At 39.7% G+C, this 23,559-nt stretch overlaps 1 long non-coding RNA gene across 1 annotated transcript; it reads right to left on the bottom strand.

The window, feature by feature from the left end:
- Window positions 1-15,817: 15,817 nt before the first annotated feature.
- LOC122990820 lies at window positions 15,818-18,755 on the bottom strand. The gene is made up of 3 exons (XR_006405490.1): window positions 17,547-18,755; window positions 17,364-17,457; window positions 15,818-15,997 (listed from the first exon to the last, which is right to left on the bottom strand). It is a non-coding gene; the product is annotated as an uncharacterized LOC122990820 (long non-coding RNA).
- Between the last annotated feature and the right edge of the window lie 4,804 nt (window positions 18,756-23,559).

The raw sequence follows: 23,559 nt of genomic DNA on the forward strand, positions 1-23,559 counted from the left end.
GCACCATAAACACACACATATGCATTATATATCCCATCATCTCATATATTTTTTGATATAGTGAGGTCATTTTGGCGTATATACTCTTGTGCTAAGATCTGTCTTTTGAGTATCAGATACTGAGCTACAGATCAAGAATGGAGATGTATTTAGGCTACAGGAGTGATTTGAGAAGTTCCAATGTTTTCACTTTGTTGCCTTGGCTCTGTGTCTACATCAGAATCCATTGTAAGTGCTGTTAATCCAAGATGAATGCAGCTGCCGTCCTCTTGGAAGAAGCGAGTTACAAAACTTCTAGCCTACAGGAGGTGAGTATTTGATACTCAAAAGACAGATTTTCTGTGGAGTATTTCTGTTAAGCCCTTTTCATACTGAGTCTCCTGAAAGGCTGCCCAGTAGATAACAGGTGCGGATGTTTTTACTCTGCCATTTTAGAGCATTAGCTCTAGCAAGTTCAACGCTTGCTCTGGTGCCTTTGAACTGGTGCCTGCATGTAATATCCACCAAGGTTGACACAGATCCACTGTAATGTCTACTCAACACCTTCAGGAAACACCATGAAGTGAGAGCTGCCCATCTCAACACCTGAGTCAACTTCAGAGAGCCTTTTTAGCAAAATGATTTCTAATTCAAACCAAACTAATATTAAAAATTACCTTGTGAGTTTTAAGAAGCAAAACCAGCTCCTCTCAGCTCCCAGCTGAGCCTCTAAGCCTCAACTACAACATAAATCCAATCCCCGCTATTCTCCATGCTGGAGTGAGCTGAGGCACATCCTCGGGGCTTGTCATTTCAACTCTGCCTCTCTTCTTTTGTTGCATGCCATCCTCTCTGCTTCTCTACGCTCCTTTCTGACTCACTGCTGAGCTCTGTACTGCACTGCCAAGTCACTCACAGGAAGGAAACAAAGAAGGAAAAATACTCATCTCACTCTCACTGTCTTCACCTGCTTAACGTTTTGCTTGTTGGGTGGCTTTCTTAACGTTACAAAGTCAATGGTGATATTAATAATGTCAATCAGAAAAACCATTAAAGGGTTCATTTTTAGATGTTTGTGAAATTACCTTTGAAAAATCAACCCAAAAATCAAGAGCTTGGGTTTCATTTTTGAAGCTCTGGCCATTGGTTATCATCAGTTGTGATAAGATCGTACTCAAATCGCTAACAGTAGGTCGGATAGGGCAACAAACCAGACAGAGCAGAAGAGAAAAAAGGGAGATTATTGCAACATTACAAGTGCTCGATTTTATTTTTACAACCAAAATAAAGTGTCAGCTACCCTGTGTTAACCTTGATCTAATAATAGGTCAGTGTTTCGATGGAAATAAACCCCGCTGGAAAAGCTGTTGATGGCACTCTCCAATTTGCATGTGTGTGAAAAGTCTAATGATGTCACACTGATCTTAACTGACTGTACACTCTGTAACTAGCTTCTTTGATCTGGCTGATCTCTGTAACGTCATTAACTTTCTATGTGGCTGGTGGAACTGAAGAATAGCAAAAACTCAGATACTGGAATAAATGAACTATCAAACATTATTATTGATATATGGTGTAGGGATTATTTTCATTATCAGTTAATCTGGAGATTATTATTTTGAAAATCTGAGCATAACATGACATCTTCAAATGTCCAAACCTCAAAAGTACTCAATTTTTCTTCAGCAAATATGAACATATGAGAAGTCTGAAGTTGTGTATTTTTGGCATTTTTGCTTTAAAAATAAGATTGTTTATCAGAATTGTGGCTGATCAACTAATTAACAGACATCATCCAGATACAATATACCTAAATCTGATTGCATGTTCACAACAGGTGGAAATGGGGTTCCGAGTGTTGGACAGACTGACAGACATTGCCGGCTCTAATGTGTAACGTCAACCACAGCATAGAAACTGAGTCTGATCTTTAGACACTAACTGTCCACTGTAGAGGTGAGTTGACATTCAGCCTCGTATTCTCTCTGTGGTCCAGAATATTTTCTCAACCTACTGGGCTGCTGGCCTGTTTGGTGTGTTTGTCCAGCGATAACACAGCTGACAATGACACAGTGCCACCATTACCACATATGCAGCTCACATTCCTGACTGATTGGGTTTGAGGCCCCTGAGGGTGTGTATGTGCGTTAAATGGTGTATGTGTATGTGTGTGTTGGGATTGTGCAGTATGATTAAAGGTGAGGGGTCATTGGGTTGTTGTGCGCAACTTTGTGCATGTGTGTGTGTGTGTGTGTGTGTGTGTTGGTGGGGATAAACTGAAGGCATGAAAACAAAGCTCCAACAGAACTGTGGTCTTATCATCGGACTCGCTGCGTTCTTAAAACTCTGAGAAGTAGCATTTGTTCCCTCAAGGAAACATTTATTTTTTTTTGCTGGCTTCTTTATGAATCTGTCACATGTACCTTCGCTCTGTGTCTTTGTGTTTTCTCTGGGGTGGGAAACCGAGGTATGATAAGGTTGAGAAACAAACGAGCCCTTCAGAGCAGAGCCGAGCACCAGGCAGGGAGTCGGACCGTGAGCGCAGCAGCTCTATAACACCAATTTCCTTACTTCATCTAGATATGCTTCCCCAGTGCTTTGCCTACTCCAACCTTGTTGTGTTTCCACCCTCGACTTTTTTTCTGTTCCTCTACCCCATTTCCACCCCTGCTGCGAGCCCTACCGCATTCACCGGTGGTTATTCATCTAAAGTTGATGAGCGTTCTTTTTGCAAATGCAGAGTGCACTTTGGGCGGAAGAAAAAGCCGCCTATCTGCAAGTATGCTCACCGCAACGGGGGTGAAAGCATTTGGATGAATGATCCACTTCTCCACTGCCCTATATTTCTCTATTCATTCAGCAGAAAGGGTGGTGTCAGGATTGCTGCAAGTTTAGTCATCCACAAGACACAAGTTATACACCGGCTGTACATCTGAACACTGGAGGAGGAGGAGGAAGAGGAGGAGAGGGAGGAAGGGAAGGAGAACAGGACATGTTGGTGAAAAGGCAAGAGCCGGTGAAGGGGCGTTACAGCGCGGCTCATCTCTGAAAAGACGACGACAAAGAAGCTTGCGGGTGACGGCGAAGGGCGTTCAGATGATGAGCAGGCGGAAATCATGTATGCAGCACACAGCTGTACTTATTCAAAACTAGTTTTGCTGAAGTCAAACTTCCATAACTCTGTTTTCTGCAGGAGTGTGGAGGAGAGGAGGTAAACACAGAGAATCCAAGGTAAATGCAAGAGTAGATTTATCACATTACAATTACTTTGGTAACACCAGTACTTTTATTTGTACCGTAGGTACTGATACTATTGGTTGTACTTAAATATGAAGTACACCTGCCATACATTTCCATTTGGATTTACAACAAAGGGAACATCATATTTTACATAAGCCTGGCATATATCTGATTTGATACTTCGCAATATCAAGTATAAACCAACTGGTGGAGAAACTGGATACTCTTTACTGAAAGCACCTCAAATACATCATCTGTGAATTAATTAGTTTAATGTGGACTAATCACATTCCAGCAGTCAGGTTTAACATTTGCACTATATTTAATATGGGTGGTGGCAGTGTTGGCCAGTCGGTGCACCAGTTTGAAACAACTATTGGATGGACTGTTACTGAAATTTATACAGACATCCATGGACTTCATTGGATGAATTTGAGTGAATTTGTTGATCTCCTGACTTCTCCTCTAGCTCCACCATGAGGCTGACATTTTTGATTAAGGCTGAAATGTTTTGACAGCTGTTGGATGGATTGCCATGACATTTGACACAGATATTCAGATTCCCCTCAAAAATGTATTCTAATAACTTTCGTTAGGTCAAAATTTTAATTCCATCAGCCTTGGCTGTACTTAGTTTTTAGTTCTAATAAGTAAATGTTAGCATGCTAACACACTAAACCAAATGATGAACATGCTAAATAGTATACATGCTTTATAAGAGCTGCTCACTCCAGCTGTCTGCTGCTTCGTGGTGACCACAGTGGTGCTACTCTCAGACTGAACCCCTCCTTTATTCCCAAGAACATACATTTAGGTCAAGAACTATTCAGCTAGAGGCATTTTGTCCTCCACCCCATGGGGATGTCAGGGGGGGCAAAACTGCATTTATAGTTCCTAGTAAATGCGTACTGGACTGTACATACTGGACAGCAGGTGCTAAGGAGAGGGAGTGCCCAGTAAAGCCCTTTCCAAGAGGCACCTTGCTAGTTGGCTTTGTGAGTGAATCACCCATGCCTACAGGCAGGCAGGTAAGGACACCCCCATCGTGATTTGAGGGCATTCCACACATGGTGTAGCAGTGTCTTATTCAGTGGGGTGAGTGTTGAGGACATATGCATGGCAGCATCTTGGTCTATGCCTTGTACTTCCATAAGGTTCTATCTCTTAGATATAATGGGCTTCTTTTCAAGGTCTGTGGTTCAGGACTTGTGAAAAGGGTGGTGTGAGTGTCAGCTGTGGTACACCTGATCCCCCCCCCCCGGTCAGTATACACCTGCATTCTTCTGTGATCCAAGATGACTCGTGGAATGGAGTGGGCAGGGTGTCTTGGTGTCTGTATGATTTGTGACCCCTGTGAGGTTAGACCATGCTTTCACCCAGTTCATGTTCATGATAGCTGAGCTCGGTTGGGCCCTCTAGTGCTCCACTTAATCGGCTTGGATTATAATGTAGCAGAAGGGCTGCAGCAACTAACCTATAGCCGGTTGGGCTCACTGAGGCAGTCTGATGACATGTTGTACCAGGGAGAACATTCATCAGGCGCCTACTGTACCCATAGAGTCCAGTAGAGGGCGGAGCCTGTGTGGGATAGAACAAAGGTTACACTATTGTGATCCTAGTTATATAAGCACAGGCGGAGCCCTCTATAGACCCTGCTGCTCATACGCCAAGTGATTTTGATATTAGAGCAGCAGCGAGACACTGCTCTTTATAATGTTTGAGACACACGGAATCAGTAGCCGCGTCCCAATTTGCCGGGTACACATACATGCAAATTTGAGTGGGAGATTGTATGCGCGTGGTTGGAGGAGAGTCCAGTAGAGTGCTCCGCCTACGCTTGTGGAAGTGGAGTCACAATATCATGACCTTCATTTGTTGCCTTTGTAATCATCTCAAATCTCAGTAATCATACAAAACTCAAATGCTATATCATGCAGGGATTTTAGCAAAGTGTTTCTATCCCACAGTGTGCGTTGTGTGTGTGTGTGTGTGTGTGTGTACATGGAAGAAACAGCTATGAAAGGAGAGCAGTGGAGAGCACCAAGAGAAGTCAGAAACTGTCTACATCCCCCGACGCCCTCCCATCCCCCGATCATGTCATCTCTGCTTGACCAATCCCTCTCATCATCAGCATCTCAATTGACATGCCTCTCAAACTATTAAAGCTTCCATAGTGCTCTCCTTCCTCCTCTCCTCTCTCATTGTCACACCCCCGTCCTCTTGTTAAGGAGGCCTTTACCGGATGCTCATTAAAATTTTCTCAGCTGAATCGGACAGGGAGAGACATGGCAGACTTTCTCTCCATCCTTCCTCCTCCCTGCTCGCTCACTGTTTCTTTCTATGCCAAAAAAGGAGCCTGAAGTTGGGCGGATGTGTGTTTTCTCCAATCTACTATTTCAATTTGAAGTACTTCTGGGAAGTTTGTTTATGGTGGAAATACCCACGCCAATAAAAGTTGTTTACTGAGCTGGACTTGGAAGGAGGATGCAGAAAAAAAAGAACATGTTGGTGAGACGGTAACACAGAGAGAAAAAGAGAGAAACTGTGAAAGTCATTCCACTAGAGGGAAAGACATAGGTGCATTAGGGTGTGTGTTCATAGCCCTGTTCAGGAATGCCACATTTCAAAAATTAAAGTTGAAAAAAAAAGTTAGTCACCGGCTTAAGTGAAAGGACATATTAAAGATGCTATGAGGGTTTATGGCAACTATTTCTTAGATAGATCTTGATGTTGCGATGCGAGCCTCTGCTCCTCATATTACAGATCACAATCATGTCATGTGCCACACACTGTTACAAGTCTCCAAAAGGCCCCAAAATTATAGAAATGAAATAACCACAGAGACAGAGCCCTTTTGTTGCATGTCTGTATTCAATTCAGTGCAGTTCAATTTTATTTATATAGCGCCGAATCATAATAAAAGTTATCTCAGGGCACTTTTCACATAGATCAGGTCTAGACCATAAGTTACTTCGGTGGTAACACACATATCAATAAACTTTTCATCGTCAAATTAAGAGCTGAAGGATTCAAACCAAATTAAATCTCCTATATTCTAAGTGGATATTTACAGACAAAGTCTAATTCTAGATTTTATTAATCTCCTCATTCAATGAATCATTTTCTTAACATAGCCACACAAACAATGACTAGGAGTTCCTTAAGACTCCTTACAATATCTAAGTATTTTGGGGCATTTTTATGCCTTTATTAGGATTTTTGGACAGTAGAGAGACAACGGGAAATAAGGGGAGAGAGAGAGATGGGGAATAATATGCAACAAAGATGGGGACACCATGCTCATGATTGGTGCCTCAACCCCGAAGACTCATTGGATTTAAAACAAATTTTAGAGTCAATCACCTGTGACTTAGATTTAATTGTTTGTACCTGAGCTTTAATACAAGCTTCCTTACAATCCTCAGACCCCCAACTTCAGCTTCTGACACTGAGGTATCAGAGATATATAGATTTCGGTCATAATTTATAATCATTTTTCACCAAAGGTGAAAGTGCGGGTATCAATGATAGACTTTGTTTTTCAAGCTCTTTACATGCCAACAATTAAAATTCTACATTGGATGCGCCTGGTTGAAATCAAAAGTTGACCCAAAAATAGGATAATCTGTTATCATGGATTTATGTACCTTATACAATATTTATCATGTTAAGCACAAAAGGGTTGGTTAATAGAATATGATTCCATGTCCCTTCATCAAGAATCTTCAGATGAAAAATACAATCTTCTGCCCAGTACTATAACTGAAGACAGATTTGGACAGTCTACCCCTGATTGATTCACATTTTATTTTAAAGGCAATGTAAAATTACAAACACACTTCTTTCACATACAACTATGAAATCAAGCAAATGGGCACATATTGTGTTCACCAAATGTCTATGAGAATACACACAGACACACACATACACACACACACACACAGACGGTCATGCTGGCCCAGTGGCTCCTCGCACTAATTGAATGCCTCTCCTGACAAATGGATTGTTGAAACCACACCTGCAATGCACCATTAGGCTCTCCTCTCCCCTCCTCTCACCAAGGACTCTGTGTGTGTCTACGAGTATGTGTGTATGCTCATGTGTGTTTATGTGAGAGGATGAAGGAATCGGGTAGAGTTTCTTAATGTCAACCTCAGCTTATATTCATTCTTTGTGAGTTGTATACCTAAAAGGCTCCGCAGTGGTCACATTCAATTTAGTTCAACCTTCATATTGAAGACAGCAATGTGAATAAATGATTTCAATGAGTCTAATGTTGAAAGCATTCACTGCTAAATTACAGCTTCCAATAAAAGTATTACTAGATGCTATAGTAAAAGCAATAAGTATAATAGATGATGAACATGGTTTGTGCAGCTGTATTTCTTGATTTTTCTTATCAATTTGTAAACAGGTAAGTTGAAATGAGCAGCTGTTTGTATGTTTGGCACAGTTACTGAATTATAACCAGAAAACTACAGAATTTGTTATTCATGAATTGTTTGTCCATTTGCATGCAGGGAAACAAGCTGAAAACACATCTGACAACACATCAGGTGAATGTGTTGCCTACATACACATCAGTAGAGCAGACACAGTCATATTTGTGTTCAACATTAACTCTCCTTTTAGCTTGAGTATGATACCTGCCCTATTAGCACAATTTAGCTAAAGTAGCTAATGCTAGCCCAAGTAAGCTAGTATTAGCTTGGGCTACATTCATCTTTATATACAGTCTATGGTGGAGACCAAACCAAAGTAATATTAAACTTAGTGAAATATTGCAACAATAGTCCAACTCAGTGTGAGTCCTGGAGCCAGGGAGAGCAGCAGGTGAGTCAACTGTCAATCACAGCTGTCAATCAATGCCCACACAGCAGACATCAAAGCTACTATTAGTCTTCAAATCTTTTTAACAGAGCAATAATTTCCAAAATGACCACCAGCACACTTATTAGAGGGTTGGAATTTAGAGATTGAGACCAGAATGACTTGTTGAAAAAAATGATTGACTTAGTATTTCTAGAGACAAGTTGAAGCTTTTTGGATAGGAGTCGGTTGGAGCATCTAGCAACCATCTGTGGCACTTTAGGGAACTACTACACAGGCTTCAACCTCAAGCCCTGTTAGTTGCCTCTTGATCTCCACCATCTCCTGAGAAATATACCTGATTGTCTAAATGCTAGCTTTCATCAGAGCTTTTTCACTGATGAGAGTGGAATTTACTTTGAGCTAAAATAGGCTGAAAAACTCAGTGGGCAAGTAATTCTCTGTGGGAATCCAATCTATTTAGGTTTAGCATTGTACATTTGCGAGGAACCAAATCTCCAAAATAACTAAAAATCAAAGTCACAATTTCAGTCTAAAACAAATCAGTAATCTGTTCTCACTGGAAGCCGAGTCAATGTTCACAACCTCTAGCAAGGACAAATGACATGAGTCCTGATTCCAAACTATTACACTTTATTGAGATAATTAAGTTTGGAGATTCTGATTTCTGAAACTGTTGGGAGTTGAGCAGATGGATCGTTTTGAGGAAGACTCATCACTGGTGTTGCTAAACTGCAAAAACCCTACACTCCTGATTGTGTAGGGTTGACTGCAGATTGATGCTAAACAGTAGTGTTTCTTGATTTTCAACACGCTGGTTTGCAAAGAACGTATCAACCAAACAAAAGCCAAAAGTTCGGCTTGTTGTCAAGTTAGTTGTAGAACAAACATTAATTAGTGAAAGTTTACATTGAATGTAAACATGACAGCTTTTGTTTGTATAGAAGAAAACTCCACAGGGCCTTTAATAAATCTGGATACTTTGCTGACTTGGAACCAGATCCAAAATGGAACTAGTGATTGGAAGCCATCCCTATTCATCACTATGAGCGACTCTTTACATTACACACAGTCTTTTGATCCATTGGTAATATAAAAATATTCATTAGTGCAGCTTTAAAAAGTCTTTTTTTATTCCACTGAAGTCATATATCTGAGACATTATGAAGAGGAAAAAGTGGAGGAAGTGCTGCTTATGGACTTCCCCCTCCTCCCTTCCAACACCCACCTTATTTAACAGGCATCTTCATCAAGGTCCAGGCCCATTAAATACATCATTGGAGCGGTGATTAAAAATGAAACAGACTTAAATGCGGTAATCAATCATTTAATAGGTTAACAGGCTTAAAATATCAGAGCTCTTTCTCAACCTGAGCTCAGTGGAAGAAAATAGAGGTGGAGAGGAGGAAGGGGTGGATACCTGGAAATCACTGATGGCATTTCTTATGCCATCACAAAATGTAAAATTGTTATAAAGCAGTGTCGCAGGGTTAGATAGCAGCCACTGAGGTGTTGGAGTGTTTGAATAACATGATGTTTATCTTGTACATGCTACCTGAACTGGCTGTTCTGCTGAAAAGTAATAATGACTGGGTATAGGAGTGAGATGCAAAGATACATTCAACTAATTGCACATTGCAGTGTTGCAATTGCAATTACCATGCAGCTACATGGAACTAAAGGCATTCAAGCTATAGCATGCTCTGTGGGGAGCTTTCTTTGAATGTGTGAATGAATGCTTCTTATTGAGAAGAAGATGTGCTCTGGATTCACACAGAGGTTAAGTTTGTGAAGATGCTATTCTCAAGAATGCCCTCCCAATACTATCGCTCCAGGCTTTCTTTCTTCCCCCTATGACATGAGATTACCAGCAAATATGCCTTTTTCAGTTTGAATCAGGAGATGAATATAACAGTTTTTACATGATTCAGAATGTTCAAATTGTCACCTTTTACCATCCGTTCTGAGTGCTACAGATGGGTGCTGCGGATTTGCACTCAAATGTCAAGTTCAAGTGTGAGGTACAGTAAGTTTGAATGGTATGTTTGAGCAAGCAGTAGAAAAAACCTCATTCGGCAGACTAGAGTTTTGCACAGGTCAAAAACTGAGAATGAAACCCAGCCCATACCCATGTCCTTATAACCCGACATGACAAAATCAGGCTTACACTGACACCTGAACCTGTCAGAGAACCTGAGGCTACATTTGTGTTGTTTCAGAGACATTGTGATATCTTGCTTTGGACTCACAGATAGGCTTTTTATCAATTAACAAGACTATGGGTCTTATTTCAATTTTGCAGTGCAACAACATGCACAACGTGCTTAGTCTTGGGTGCACAGACTGTGTGGGTGTCTCCACCTGCTAATTTGGTTCATGTATGTACAGCAGCACAAAATGCTAAAGGGCTGGGTGAAGGTGAATATAAATCAGAGGGTGTGGTGACTGATCTAATCACACCATTGATCTCATAGCTCTGAAACAGCTGAGCCAATCACAGTGAAGCATGACAACTGAAGCTGTTATCTGGATGGAGCAGAGTGTTGCTTGAGGCTGTTTATATGCTATTTTAATACAACCTTATTTCAGTTAAAATTCTACTGTATCTCTCATTGTAAGTGGACTGGTTGTTTGGTAACTGACTAAACAGCATTTGCAATGCAATGTATTTGTGGAACAAAACATGCAACACTACCTTTGCTTAAAAAAAATAAAGTTAGAAAGGAGGCTGAACAGTCTGGTGTTAATGAATGTAAACACAGTGGACGGTTGTGTGTAATAGCACTGTACCATGACATGACATTTGTCTAATCAGAGGCTGCAGATGTGTCATCATAACTGTCCTGCTGCCTTCAGATGCTGCAGGGATTTAATGAACAGAAGAAGAAGCATTTCATACAATATAAAGCAGCTGTGGACAACAGATACTTTAAGAATCCCCCACATTCATTTATAGATCAATCCAGACTGCTAAACTTTAAATTATTCATGCAATTTAAACTCATCTATCAGTTGGATTGAGGGATTGTGTTATAATAGTTCATTTGCAATTTAAGCATATCCCATTCCATTACTGATGCACTGTGTAGAGAGAGCAAGAAATGTGCCTTAACTATTAGGCTCCCTAGGTATCCATCCATCCAGTAGTTGCTGAAATATATGAGTCTGGACCAAAGTGGTGAACTGACCAACAGACTGATGTTTCCATCCATAGGACCACATTGCTAGTCTGACTGAAAATAACACATCTGGGAACAGCAATGATGTATATTGGACCGACAGAATATCATACAATGGACCTGAGACACATTCTTAATCAAAGTTTAAAAATGAAATGGTCCACCAGTCTTTACACACATTGTGAGTGAAAGAACAGTAAAGAAGAAGTGCAAGTGCAAGATCCTCCAACAACAACAGAGCAGCCATCTTTGCACATGACCGCGACACACACAGCTGGGGCTATTTATAGCTCTACAGTCTCATTAATTCATCTCACGTGCACCTGTAACACATCATCTGCAGTGATGTCTCAATCAGCAGCACAGAATGTCAGAAATGATGATTTAGTTTATAGCACTCACATGGAAACAGACCTTACAAGGTGCTTCACAGTCAAAATTAACGTAAATACAAAGGAGAAAGATAAAGAAAAAGTGGACAAAAGCAGACCTGATTAAAGGAATAATACACACATAAAACATAATATATAATGGAGCATGCAAAATCAATGAATTAAAGAAAGGTCGACTGTAAACATCACACAGGCTCAGTGAACATGGCTAACAACTTTAAAGAATGATGCTGCATCTACTTCACCATATCACACTCAACTCCCTCTAGAAAACACTGTTTTTAACCCACAGTGTATCTGTGGAAAACACTGTATGCATTGTTTTTGTGAGTATATTGTACATTTGAATCCCCATGACATCATCATGTATGGAGGCAGTAAAAAAAGTAGGAGTAAATAGGAAAGAAATGTTGGAGTTGCTCCAAAGTCTCCCAGAGGTGTTCAGGTGGGTTGAGATGTGGTGACTGTGAAGACCATAGGATATGATTCACATTGTTTTCATAGTCATTAAACCACTCACTGAGCTCTGTATGGAAGCAGCTGCATTAGTTATGTTTCTACCTCTCTCTCTCTTGACATTTAAGTCAAAAGACTTTCTTTGTTTTCTTTTCTTAGAGTAAGATCAGAACATTGATATCACCCTCATATATGTGTGTTACAGTAAGTTCAGAGCATGATGTGGTTAGCCTAGCTTTGCATAAAGTCTGGTAGCAGACTGGCTCTGTCAAAAACACCTGCAACACCTCTAAAACTCACTAATTATCACATTATCTGTACATAACAAAAATGTAAAAATATATATTTATAAAAAGTATCATAGCTGGTTGACAATTGCAGCTTCCTGAAGTCCTTTAAGACTTCTCCATAGATAGTTTGAACTCTTTAAATGATGTCACTCAGCCTCTGTGTACCTAGAAGAAGCCATGGTTAAACAGTGGCTCTCCAATGATAATACAATAATACAATGATAATACAAACGTATGTCATGCCTTGATCTTTTCTGACTGAAACAGTTCTGCATTCAAATTTGTATATGTTGATGTGAAACCGCTCAGCTCTTTAAAAACTGTAACTTGTATTTTGAAGAGGAGACCTTGAATGTTCTCAAATCAGTGGCCCTGCATCCATTTCTGAGGAATGAGAACAAATGTCGGTCAGCTAATATTAATGGCGTGACAGCCGAGCCTTTGTCTGTGCGTTCCTCTCATCAAATGCAGCTTTAAAAGGCCTCGTGGGCTAAAACCTTGACTGGTCACTGAACAAAGTTGTTAGGCAACACAAAGAAGTGCATTTAAATTAATCCAACACATTCTGTTCCCCAATTAATTTCCACTGACCTTTCCTGAAGAATGACTGAATAATTAAATGAGGAGTTTGCTGTGTTTTTGCTTAACATTCCTGCTGCACATCTCTAAAGTGAGCCTGAGTGCAGGCAGGGGAGAGGAAAACAGAGCAGGGAATCCTGAAATAGAAGTCAGCAAGAACAAAACATAGAGCAGAAAATGTGGTCATTTCTTGTTCAGAGTGTCATTCTGAATGGCTGCTGGACTGCAAAGCCAAATCTACACATGTTGTGTGAGCCTCGGCAATGAATACACTGCAATGGAACACTACATGTTGACATTTCTGTGGAGTGACCTGTGTTGATGAAGTGAAATGAGGTGAGTGTTTGCATAGGCTGAACTATACAGGTCAGCAATATGTTGGTGTATTCACACAACGCACTGCCCATAAAAAAACACACTGTCCCTTTTTCTCTCCGGTCTTGATATAAGGTCAATTTGTTCAAGTAATTTGTTTTTCATCAATCTTTCAGTTCAAGCAGCGGTCAACACAGTGATTGGCTGTGCTGTCAGAGGTCAGAACAGCTAACAGTTTAACAAACTTCCAGAGCATCCCCGCTCCACTCAGCACCCACTGGTCATCCAGCGATAATGTGACTTTGCATTAATGTTAATACAGGAGAAAGTCTTGTTAATCAAGAATTCAGTAACCATGTCCACTCTACTATGGTCAATTATCACACACTGAACAAATAACATCTCGCCAGTCATTCCCCCATGCTGCCCTTGATCTATATGAAAACAAAAATTAATGTGGGAGAAATTTACTGAAAGAGGCTAGAAACAAGGTTGGTTGAATGATGCTGCTTAAAAAAAATAAAAAAAAAAAGAATTAAAAGAAGAAAGTAGAAACTCATAATGTAATAACTGTGCATTATGTAATAAAAAGTGACAATGTAATAATCTGCCAAAAATGTAATAAAAATGGTGAGTGTATAATGTAATATGTTATTACATTTTGTGCAATTTATTATTTGATGAGTTTAGTGGAAACGTTTTTGTTAGAAATGTAATAACTCAACATATATTATAATTAACACATTAAAATGACATGCTGTCAGGTCCAATAGAGACCATCTTTTCTAACCCAACCATCACATCATGACCTGCATGTTCCACATTTAAAACGTCACTCCGCATGTTTTCAAGTATAGGCCTGCCATTCAAATGTAAACCAACATACAACTGTTCCTTTATGTGCATTTTAGGTGTTTTATGTACTTTTCAGTACCCATATAAAGCACACTGCCTCAGAATCCACATCAGAGAAAGACTAAAGCCAAAAGCATAAACAACATATTGGCAAATCTAGTTCAGTCTATGAATTAATAGATATTATAAATGTGTATATAATGTCCACAGGATGTTGTGAATTGTTTGTCAGAAATCATAATCTTTGACCTGTAATTCTGTTTATAAATATTTGTGGATGAACATGTTCTGAGCTTTAAAGTTTTGAATAGCTTATTTGAAAAATGCAACAATATTAAAAAAAAAAAAAAAAAAAAAAAAACTATGAAAAACCCATATATCCCCCAGTCAATTGAGCAGTTGAATTGATTAGACCAGTGGAAGTCTGTACTTTGGTCTGACAAGTCAAAATTTGAGATTTTTGTTCCAGCTGCCATGTCTTTGTGAGACGCTGAGAATGTGAACGGATGGTATCTGCATGTGTGGTTCCCACTGTGAAGCATGGAGGAGGAGGTGTGACAGTGTGGGGGCTTTGCTGGTGAAACTGTTGGCCATTTATTCAGAGTTCAAGGCACACTTAACCAGCATGGCTACCACAGCATTCTGCAGCCACATGCCATCCAATCTGGTTTATGCTTAGTGGCACCATCATTTGTTTTTCAGCAGGACAATGACCCAAAACACAGCTCCAGGCTATGTAAGGGCTATCTGACCAGGAATGAGACTGATGGAGTGCTGCATCAGATGACCAAAGGTCTCATTTATAACCATTGCATATGCACAAAGTGGGTCCTGAAAGAGGCGTACACCACTTCCCACACAAAAGTTGTCCTCTCACACATTTAATTTCACTTAATATCAAACATTAATTATAATTCCACGTTATCAGAAACATTCAAACCAGCAGTGTTAAATGTACTTGCCCTTGTAGTGAGCCATAACTATTCCATAAGCACCTTTCCACTTGAAAAGATATACGCCAACTCAAATCTTCAACTGAAGTCCGCTCAACATTTCATCAGCACTGCCTCACTCGGAGCTCAGAGGAGAAGGTCAGTTACAGCTGCTGAAATGAATGATGTCAGGATGATGTCAGGATGTGGCAGGTGGCAGGGCTCAGGAAAGTCTGACTTGCCTTTCCCAATATTAAGTGTGAATATACTGATTCCTTTTCACCTGAACCATGTTAACTAACTGATGAAAATATCATCATTGGTTGTAGAAATCCCAGATGACATCAAAAAACTTAACTCAAACAAACGTAACTTAAGCAATAGCGCTAATAGATTTTTTAATATCCTCCAATACTGTGCATATATCAGCAGGTATGATTTTCATATAGTTTATGTGTGTAAAATTGCTGCAGTGAACACAAATGTGCTGTACTGAGCGCACTGGAGACACCACGGCGACACACACTCTGCCTCCTCCAGTCACCTCACCGGCACATCTTCACCACTTACTCATATATGGACTGTGTAAATTAGAGAAACACCTGTATGCTGGGAGTAAATATAAATGAATACAGTGTTTATTGTATTTTAGATATTGAGTGTGTGTTGTAAAAAGTACTTAAAACAGGTTCACTGGGAAGTGGCCCACTGTAGGGTGTGGTAAGCACTTAACCACAGATGTCTGACTTTACAATCCACAGGATTTTTTTATTGAAGTTGTATCTGATTGTTTTGGGTTACACACATAACTTCAAGATGTCATAAAATGGGGAAACAAAACAGTTAAAGTCCGCTCACGGCTGTTGCGGTCCTTCCTCTGCAGCTGCCTGAGTGCAAGTGATGAGCGAGAGGCCACGTACGCTGACTGTTGACACTGATTGGTCAGGCATCTAAAGACAGAGAGACTGATTGGTACAGTGAAAGAAACACTTGTACATCAATATTCATGAATACTTTTGCATCAACCATTTATGGTTGAATATGGGCATGTAGAGGGCGGGATAGGAGGCTGATCCATGTGTGCACATTTCCAGGTGGACTGTGATTTATAAAGAGAAATATACATGCATTCATGTGTATGTACGGTTTTATAAATCAGATTATTTTTTGGTGCACACCATTTTTGGCTTTTGCATGTACGTACACTTTTATTTTGGATCCTACGCACTGTTTTATAAATGAGACCCCTGGCCGCCCCAATCACCCGACCTAAACTCAATTGAGATGGTTTGGGACGAGTTGGACCGCAGAGTGATGGAAAAGCAGCCAACAAGTGCTCAGCATGTGTGCGCAGTCCTTCAAGACTCTTGGAAAACCATCTAGCTGGCTACCTCATGAAGATGGTTGAGAGAATGCCAACAGAGTGCAAAGCTGTCATCAAAGCAAAAGGTGACTACTCTGAGGAATCTAAAATATGAAAGATATTTTGCTTTGTTTACACTTTTTTCCCTTACCACATAATTCCATGTCTTATTTTGTAGTTTTGGTGTCTACAGTGTAGAAAATAGTAAAAATAAAGAAACACCCTTGAATGAGTAGGTGTCTGTGTGTGTGTGTGCATGTACATGTATGTATATGTATATATGTATATAAAATATACTCCAAACCTATCCTTCCTATATTTTATTCTATGTTCTACGATCAAATTGTAAATTCATACAATATGAGGTGAACTGATTAATTGACAAATAATTTCAAACTGTGACTCCACTTGTTATTGGAAGTCTGCTGTGGATTGTGTGTAGTTAAATGTTTCTGTATGTTCAGAGTGTAACTCAACACTTCTGTCTTGAATCTTCATCTGTGAGGGTGTGTATTCACCGTTCTAGGGTGTGTGTGTGTGTGTGTGTGTGTGTGTGTGCATGTGTGACTTTGTCTTAGTGTGATTATGCAAATGCAATTAGAGTCTCTTTATCTGTTCAAAGGCACCAGGATGAAAGCGAGGCAGACTTGACCTGCTATACATCCCATCTTCTGTCCTGTGTTCAGCACAAGAATACCAATGTTCCCGCATTAACCCAGAGAGACAGCGGGTGAGCAAAGAAGAAAAAAAAAAATGCACAGAGAGAGAAGCAGCATCGAGTTAGAGCCATGGCAGTGGAAGGTGAGAAAGGGAGTGTGTGGGTAGAAGAAAAAAGAAGGGCGCTAATTTCTGGAGTCAAATCAATATCAGGGTGGAGAGGTAAAGAGAATGCTAATGAGTGATGGAAATTGAAGCAGACTGTGTTCTGCATGTGCATAGTGTACATCACATACCATCAGAGAGGACTTTCAGCATACTGAAGAACTGAACTCAACCTCACCACAACTGTTATTTGTTGTTAATATGCTTCGGCTTCTTTATAGTCTCCTAGCAGAAAGAGAAACACCTTCAACTTATATCTTTATGCTTAAAAAGAATTCATTTCATTAAACAATGTGAGAGGAGTGCTTCCAGACCTCTAAATCAACATCCACCAATCTTTTGTCTGGTGTTTTGCTGATTGACAGGTGCATCCCCAGTTTGACAAATAACTGAGCCAACCACAACTCTGCAGGTAGGGTTACAAATCATCTTCCTGTGCCAGGGCAAGAACCCTTCTAAACAAATCATGAGATGGTCAAAGTCGGTTTACAGAAACAACAATTCTTTAAACAACACATTTTTTGATTGATGTGAAAAAACGTCAAATCTTGCTAAAATTTCTGCGTTGACTGAAGAGACAGAGATGGGACATCAATATGTCAGTCACTGGTGATTGGTTAGAGTGTAATAATTCCCCATTACCAAACAGAAATCAGCTAACCTAAAAACAGTGTCAGACTGGATTATGAAGTTAAATGAAACGGCAGGTCAATCTGGCTAATGTGTGGGTGCTTCCACTCCACTTTTCCACTTAATGAAAACGCATCACTTTTACAATAATGTTTGTAGTTTTGACCATCATTTCTATCAGTTTTTACATTATAATGACCAACTTCATTACTGAAATATGGGGAGGCAGTAGAACTAAGTCCAGTAGGTCAAGCAACACAAGCTGTCTGATGACATACAATCGCGTATAATCAATCAGCTCATTTTGTAACCACTTATTAGGAACTGCGCGCGCACAAACTACAGGACAGTAACTTTAAGTTGAACCATGAGGTAAAATCTAACTTAGCATTAACTTAAGCATTGTTTTCAATTTCCCTTCAAACTAAAAATACAACTATGGTCCCAAATGCATACCAGCAATGTTGGAGATTGTGGCAAGTGTCTTACACTGTCAGCACCTGCCTGACTGATGTTGCCTGTAACTGTAACCACTGAGCATACAGACAAGTGAGAAATACAGGCAAAAACCTGAACAAATGAGTGTAGAAACTGATGCAGTATCTTCCACACAGGATTAGAGGTCTCAGTGAATGGTTTGATGAGTATGAAAATTATGTGAATCATATGCTATGGCATCTTTTTTTCAGGTTTATAAAGCTATGCATACACAATTTTACCAGGGATGAGCGAGTACACCATTATCTGTATCTGTATTTGTTCAACCAACTAAATTATCTGTATCTGTATCCATACTCGGAATGGGTGGGACTTAAACTGGAAAAGGCTGGTGCCTAATCAGAAGTTGGTATTTTAAGCCTGCAATTGGATATGGGTTGATCAGAAGTTGCTATATTTATCGTTTATTAGAAAAGTATTTACAGAACAGTCTCAAAATTGAGCTTCAGATCAATATTTTTGATCACAAGAGTAAGAGAACTATAGAACAAGTTTTTTTTATATAAACTTGAATGACACTTTTGGATGCAGAGTGGTGCCAGTCACTTCTAGCAAATAATAATCATAAAATAGGAAGAATAAGCTCCATCAAGCAAAGCAAAGCAAAGTTTTATTTATATAGCACCAAATCACAACACAAGTTATCTCAGGACACTTTTAACATAGAGCAGGTCAAGACCATACTCTTTATTTAACAGACCCAACATTCCCCTATGAACAAGGACTTGGTGACAGCAGCAAAGAAAAACTCCCCTTTAACAGGAAGAAACCTCAAGCAGAACCGGACTCTAGGTGGCCGGCCATATGCTGGTTGGGTTGAGAGAGAAAGGGGGGACACAGACACAGAGAAGCACAACAAGAACAATAATGATAATAATAATAATAATAGAAATATGACTAATAATAATAGCAGTAGCAGTGGGCAAAAATGACTAACAACAAAAGCAGTGGTGGGCATCACGCTGGACATTCGTCAGTACGAGCTGAAGGTCACCTGTGAGATGAGAAAGCACAAAACTCCGGGGAAGATGCCAAGTTAGTAACATGCATCAATGATACATGAATGCATACAGATGGAGAGGGAGAGGAGAAGAGAGGAGCTCAGTGCATCATGGGAAGTCCCCCAGCAGTCTAGGCCTATAGCAGCAAAACTAGGGGCTGGTCCAAGACAAGCCTGGTAGGCCCTAACTATAAGCTTTATCAAAAAATTTAAGCCTACTCTTAAATGTAGAGAGGGTGTCTTCCTCCAGGACTGAAACTGGAAGATGGTTCCACAGGAGAGAAGCCTGACAGTTGAAGGCTCTGCCTCCCATTCTACTTTTGAGGACTCTAGGAACCACAAGTAAGCCTGCATTCTGGGAGCGCAGTGTTCTAGTGGGGTAATACAGTCCTATAAGCTCTTTAAGATACAATGGTGACTGACCATTAAGGGCTTTGTAAGTGAGGGGAAGGATTTTAAATTTTGTAAATTTTGGAAGCCAATGCAGCGAAGCTAAAATTGGAGAAATATGATCTCTTTTTCTAGTTTTTGTCAGTACACGTGCAGCAGCATTCTGGACCAGCTAGACAGTTTTTAGAAACTTGGGGCAGCCTGACAATAAACCTAGAAGTAACAAATGCATGGACTAGTTTTTCTGTATCTTTTTGAGACAGGATATGCCTCATTTTTACCATTTTATGTAGGTGAGAAAAGGCAGTCCTTGAAATTTGTTTTATGGGGGAGTTAAAGGAATATCCCAATCAAAGATAACTCCCAGATTCCTTATATGGTGGTGCTCATCCAGGTCTTTATGTCCTTAAGGGATGCTTGGAGTTTAGTTAACTGATTTTTAACTGGTTTTATCTGGCTTCATTGATAAATATAGTTGGGTATCATCTGCATAGCAGTGAACATTTATGGATTGTTTCCGAATAACATTACCTAAAGGAAGCATATATAAGATGAATAGTATTGGTCCAAGCACTGAACCTTGTGGAACTTATGTCTAACTTTTGGGTGCATGAAGGATTAATTGTTAACATGGTTAACAAACTGAAATCGATCTAATAAAGAGGATTTAAACCAGCTTAATGCAGTTCCTTTAATGCCAATTAAATGTTCTAGTCTCTGTAATAGGATGTGATGGTCAATGGTGTCAAATGCAGCACTAAGATCTAACAAGACAAGTACAGAGAGAAGTTCTTTGTCCAATGCAGTTAGGAGATCATTTACAACTTTCACCAGTGATGTCTCTGTGCTATGATGCGCTCTAAATCCTGACTGAAAATCCTTAAATAAATTATTGTTATGCAGAAAGTCACACAACTGATTGATGACTGCTTTCTCAAGGATCTTAGAGAGAAAGGGAATATTAGATATAGGTCTATAGTTGGCTAAAATGCCTGAATCAAGAGTAGGCTTTTTAAGAAGAGGTTTAATTACAGCTACTTTAAAGGACTGTGGTACATAGCCTGTCACTAAAGACAGACTGATCATATCTAATAAAGAGGTGCTAACTAAGGGTAAGACCTCCTTAAGCAGCCTAGTTAGGATGGGGTCTAAGAGACAGGTTGATGGTTTAGATGAAGAAATCATTGAAGTTAGTTCTAGAAAGTCGATTGTAGAAAAACAGTCTAAACATATATCAGGATATACAGCTTTTTCTAAGGTTTCTGTGTTTGAGGATAAATTGGTGCCTGTTGAGGGCAGGAGGTGATGAATTTGGTCTCTAATAGTTATAATTTTATCATTAAAGAAGCTCATGAAGTCGTTGCTACTGAGATCTATGGGAATACACAGATCAATAAAGTTATGACTCTTTGTCAGCCTGGCCAAGCCAATTGAGTCTAATAATGAGATAAACACAGTGCTAAGACTATCATTATCAACGTCCACATAAATATTAAAATCACCTACTATAATTACGTTATCTGTACTAAGGACCAAAAGTACGGGCTAGGAGGGCAGTATACTATAACAAATAGAACTGGCCATAAAGTTTTCCAGGTTGGGTGTGAAAGACTATGAACAAGGCTTTCGAATGAGTTTTAATTAAGTTTCGGTCTAGGGTTGATTAATGGGCTTGAGTTGAAAATGGCTGCAACTCCACCTCCTCGGCCAGTGTCTCGAGGAATGTGAGTATTAATATGACTGGGGGTAGTGGACTCATTTAGGCTAACATATTCTTCATGACACAGCCAGATTTCAGTACGACAAAATAAATCAATATGATAATATGAGATTAGATCATTCATCGACAAAATAAATCAATATGACACAACTGATTGTTCACGTGTAATTCTCCCATTTTTTGTACTATTGCAGTGGTGGTGTTAATTTTTATTAGACTTGTCCCACAGTCTCAGCAACAGTCTCACTTGGTAAAGAGTCTGTTTTGTTTTCCCCGCAACCTCAAAACAGTTCAGTTCAATCCAGTTCACAACCACAAAAAGAAAGACAACTCAAAAGTCCACTTTGGGTTTTACCTGTTTTACCTTTTTACTCCAACTGCGAGATACACACATCCATTGGATTATTCCTCCTCCTGACATAGACACCAGAGACAAGGGTTATGTTTTACCATGAGTTGTTACAATAACGTAGACTTTACAACATGATCTGATGCTGAGGGTAAAGCTGGCATATCTCTGTTCCACTGACCAAAAACACTGGCAGCTCTGAGACAAATAGATTTCCCGGAGGTTGGTTTCACACTCACTGTGTGGGCCTTTTGGGGGGGTTGTGATTGGATTATTGGAAGATTGTGGGTGTTAACTGTGGGAAACATGAATTAATTCTTGACAGGTGGGTGGTAATTCTGACGGCTGGTCGTTACAGAAGTATGAAGTAAAATGCATGAGTAACTGATGTAGAAGCAGTGACAGTCGCGAGCTGTTAATCCCTGCAGACAAAGTGGCTGTGATGAATGTAAGATTGTGTTGTGTGAACTTTGTATAGGCTCTACATAGGGGAGGAGCTCTGTGTGTACAGTGTGGACACAGCTACCCAATCAGGATTTTCCTTCATCACGTGTATGGATATTGACACTTTAACTCGGATGATACTCGTGCTCGTAAAAAGTACATTATCGGTACCGGATACTTGTTTCATCCGAGTATTCGGCTCAATCCTGTTTTATAAACCTCAATCATTGTTAAACTGGCCACATGTGCAAGTGTCTGATTTCCACTCCCAAAGTTAGGCATAGATGGATGTAGACACACTTGCAATGACCTGTTTGCATATCAGTACTTATGCTTGCTTCCCACTTGTTTGACATGTGAGTGAAAAAAATGGCAGAGAAGATTGTGTCACATCTGCAAGATTCTCCAACAGCTCCAGAACAGCTGTCATTACATTCAACTGCTACCTATGGCTGTGGCTATTTATAATGCCCATGCCATTAATCCATCACATGTATCTGTAAGCCATCAACAGCAGTGATATTTCAATCATCATTATTTAATGTGAGAAAGATGATCAATGATTAATTTATAGTGCTCACACTGAAACAGACTTGAGGATAAAATGAAAAGGTCATTAACAGATAAATGATGACTCAAATTTTAAAAAAAATAACGATAATATTAATCACTCATAAATAATTATTTAAAAACAAGCTTATAAATATGCTTTTTATTGACCTTTTTAATAGATAGCACTCTCCGCCACCTTCATCAAAACACCAAATGCTGAAATATCTGTCAGAGACACTTGTGTCGAAGAACTGCCTGATCATAACAAATGGTTTTAAACTTACTGTTGGTTGAAAAGGCTCTGCTCCATGATAAATCACTCAAGGAATCCAAGGAGCAACTAAGATTCTGCTGGGAGAACTAATTCCCCCCACATACATCAACATTACATCTTAGATAAATTAAAAATCCAAAGCCCAGCACATAAGGAGGAGGTTAGGGTGGTGGAGGAAGCAACAAATGGAAGATATCATCAGAGTAATAGTGAAAATGTTATGACTGTCAGTCTTGTATGTATATAACTGGATGCTGAACCCTGCACTTTTGTGAGGCTAAAAACAACCAATGTCACTCTCTTGCCCCTTTCTCCACTGAACAGACTTATTCCTAATATCCTGCATGACAGCAAACTTTATCATTATTTATTTATTTATTTTGGCAGAACCCAACCTGAAGCCTGAAGCCACTGTTTCAACATCAGAATTGTCTCTGGTACACAGAGAGATGCAAATGCTAAGGGGCAGC

Source organism: Thunnus albacares, chromosome 10, assembly GCF_914725855.1.
Source record: "Thunnus albacares chromosome 10, fThuAlb1.1, whole genome shotgun sequence".
NCBI classification, from domain to species: Eukaryota; Metazoa; Chordata; class Actinopteri; order Scombriformes; family Scombridae; genus Thunnus; species Thunnus albacares.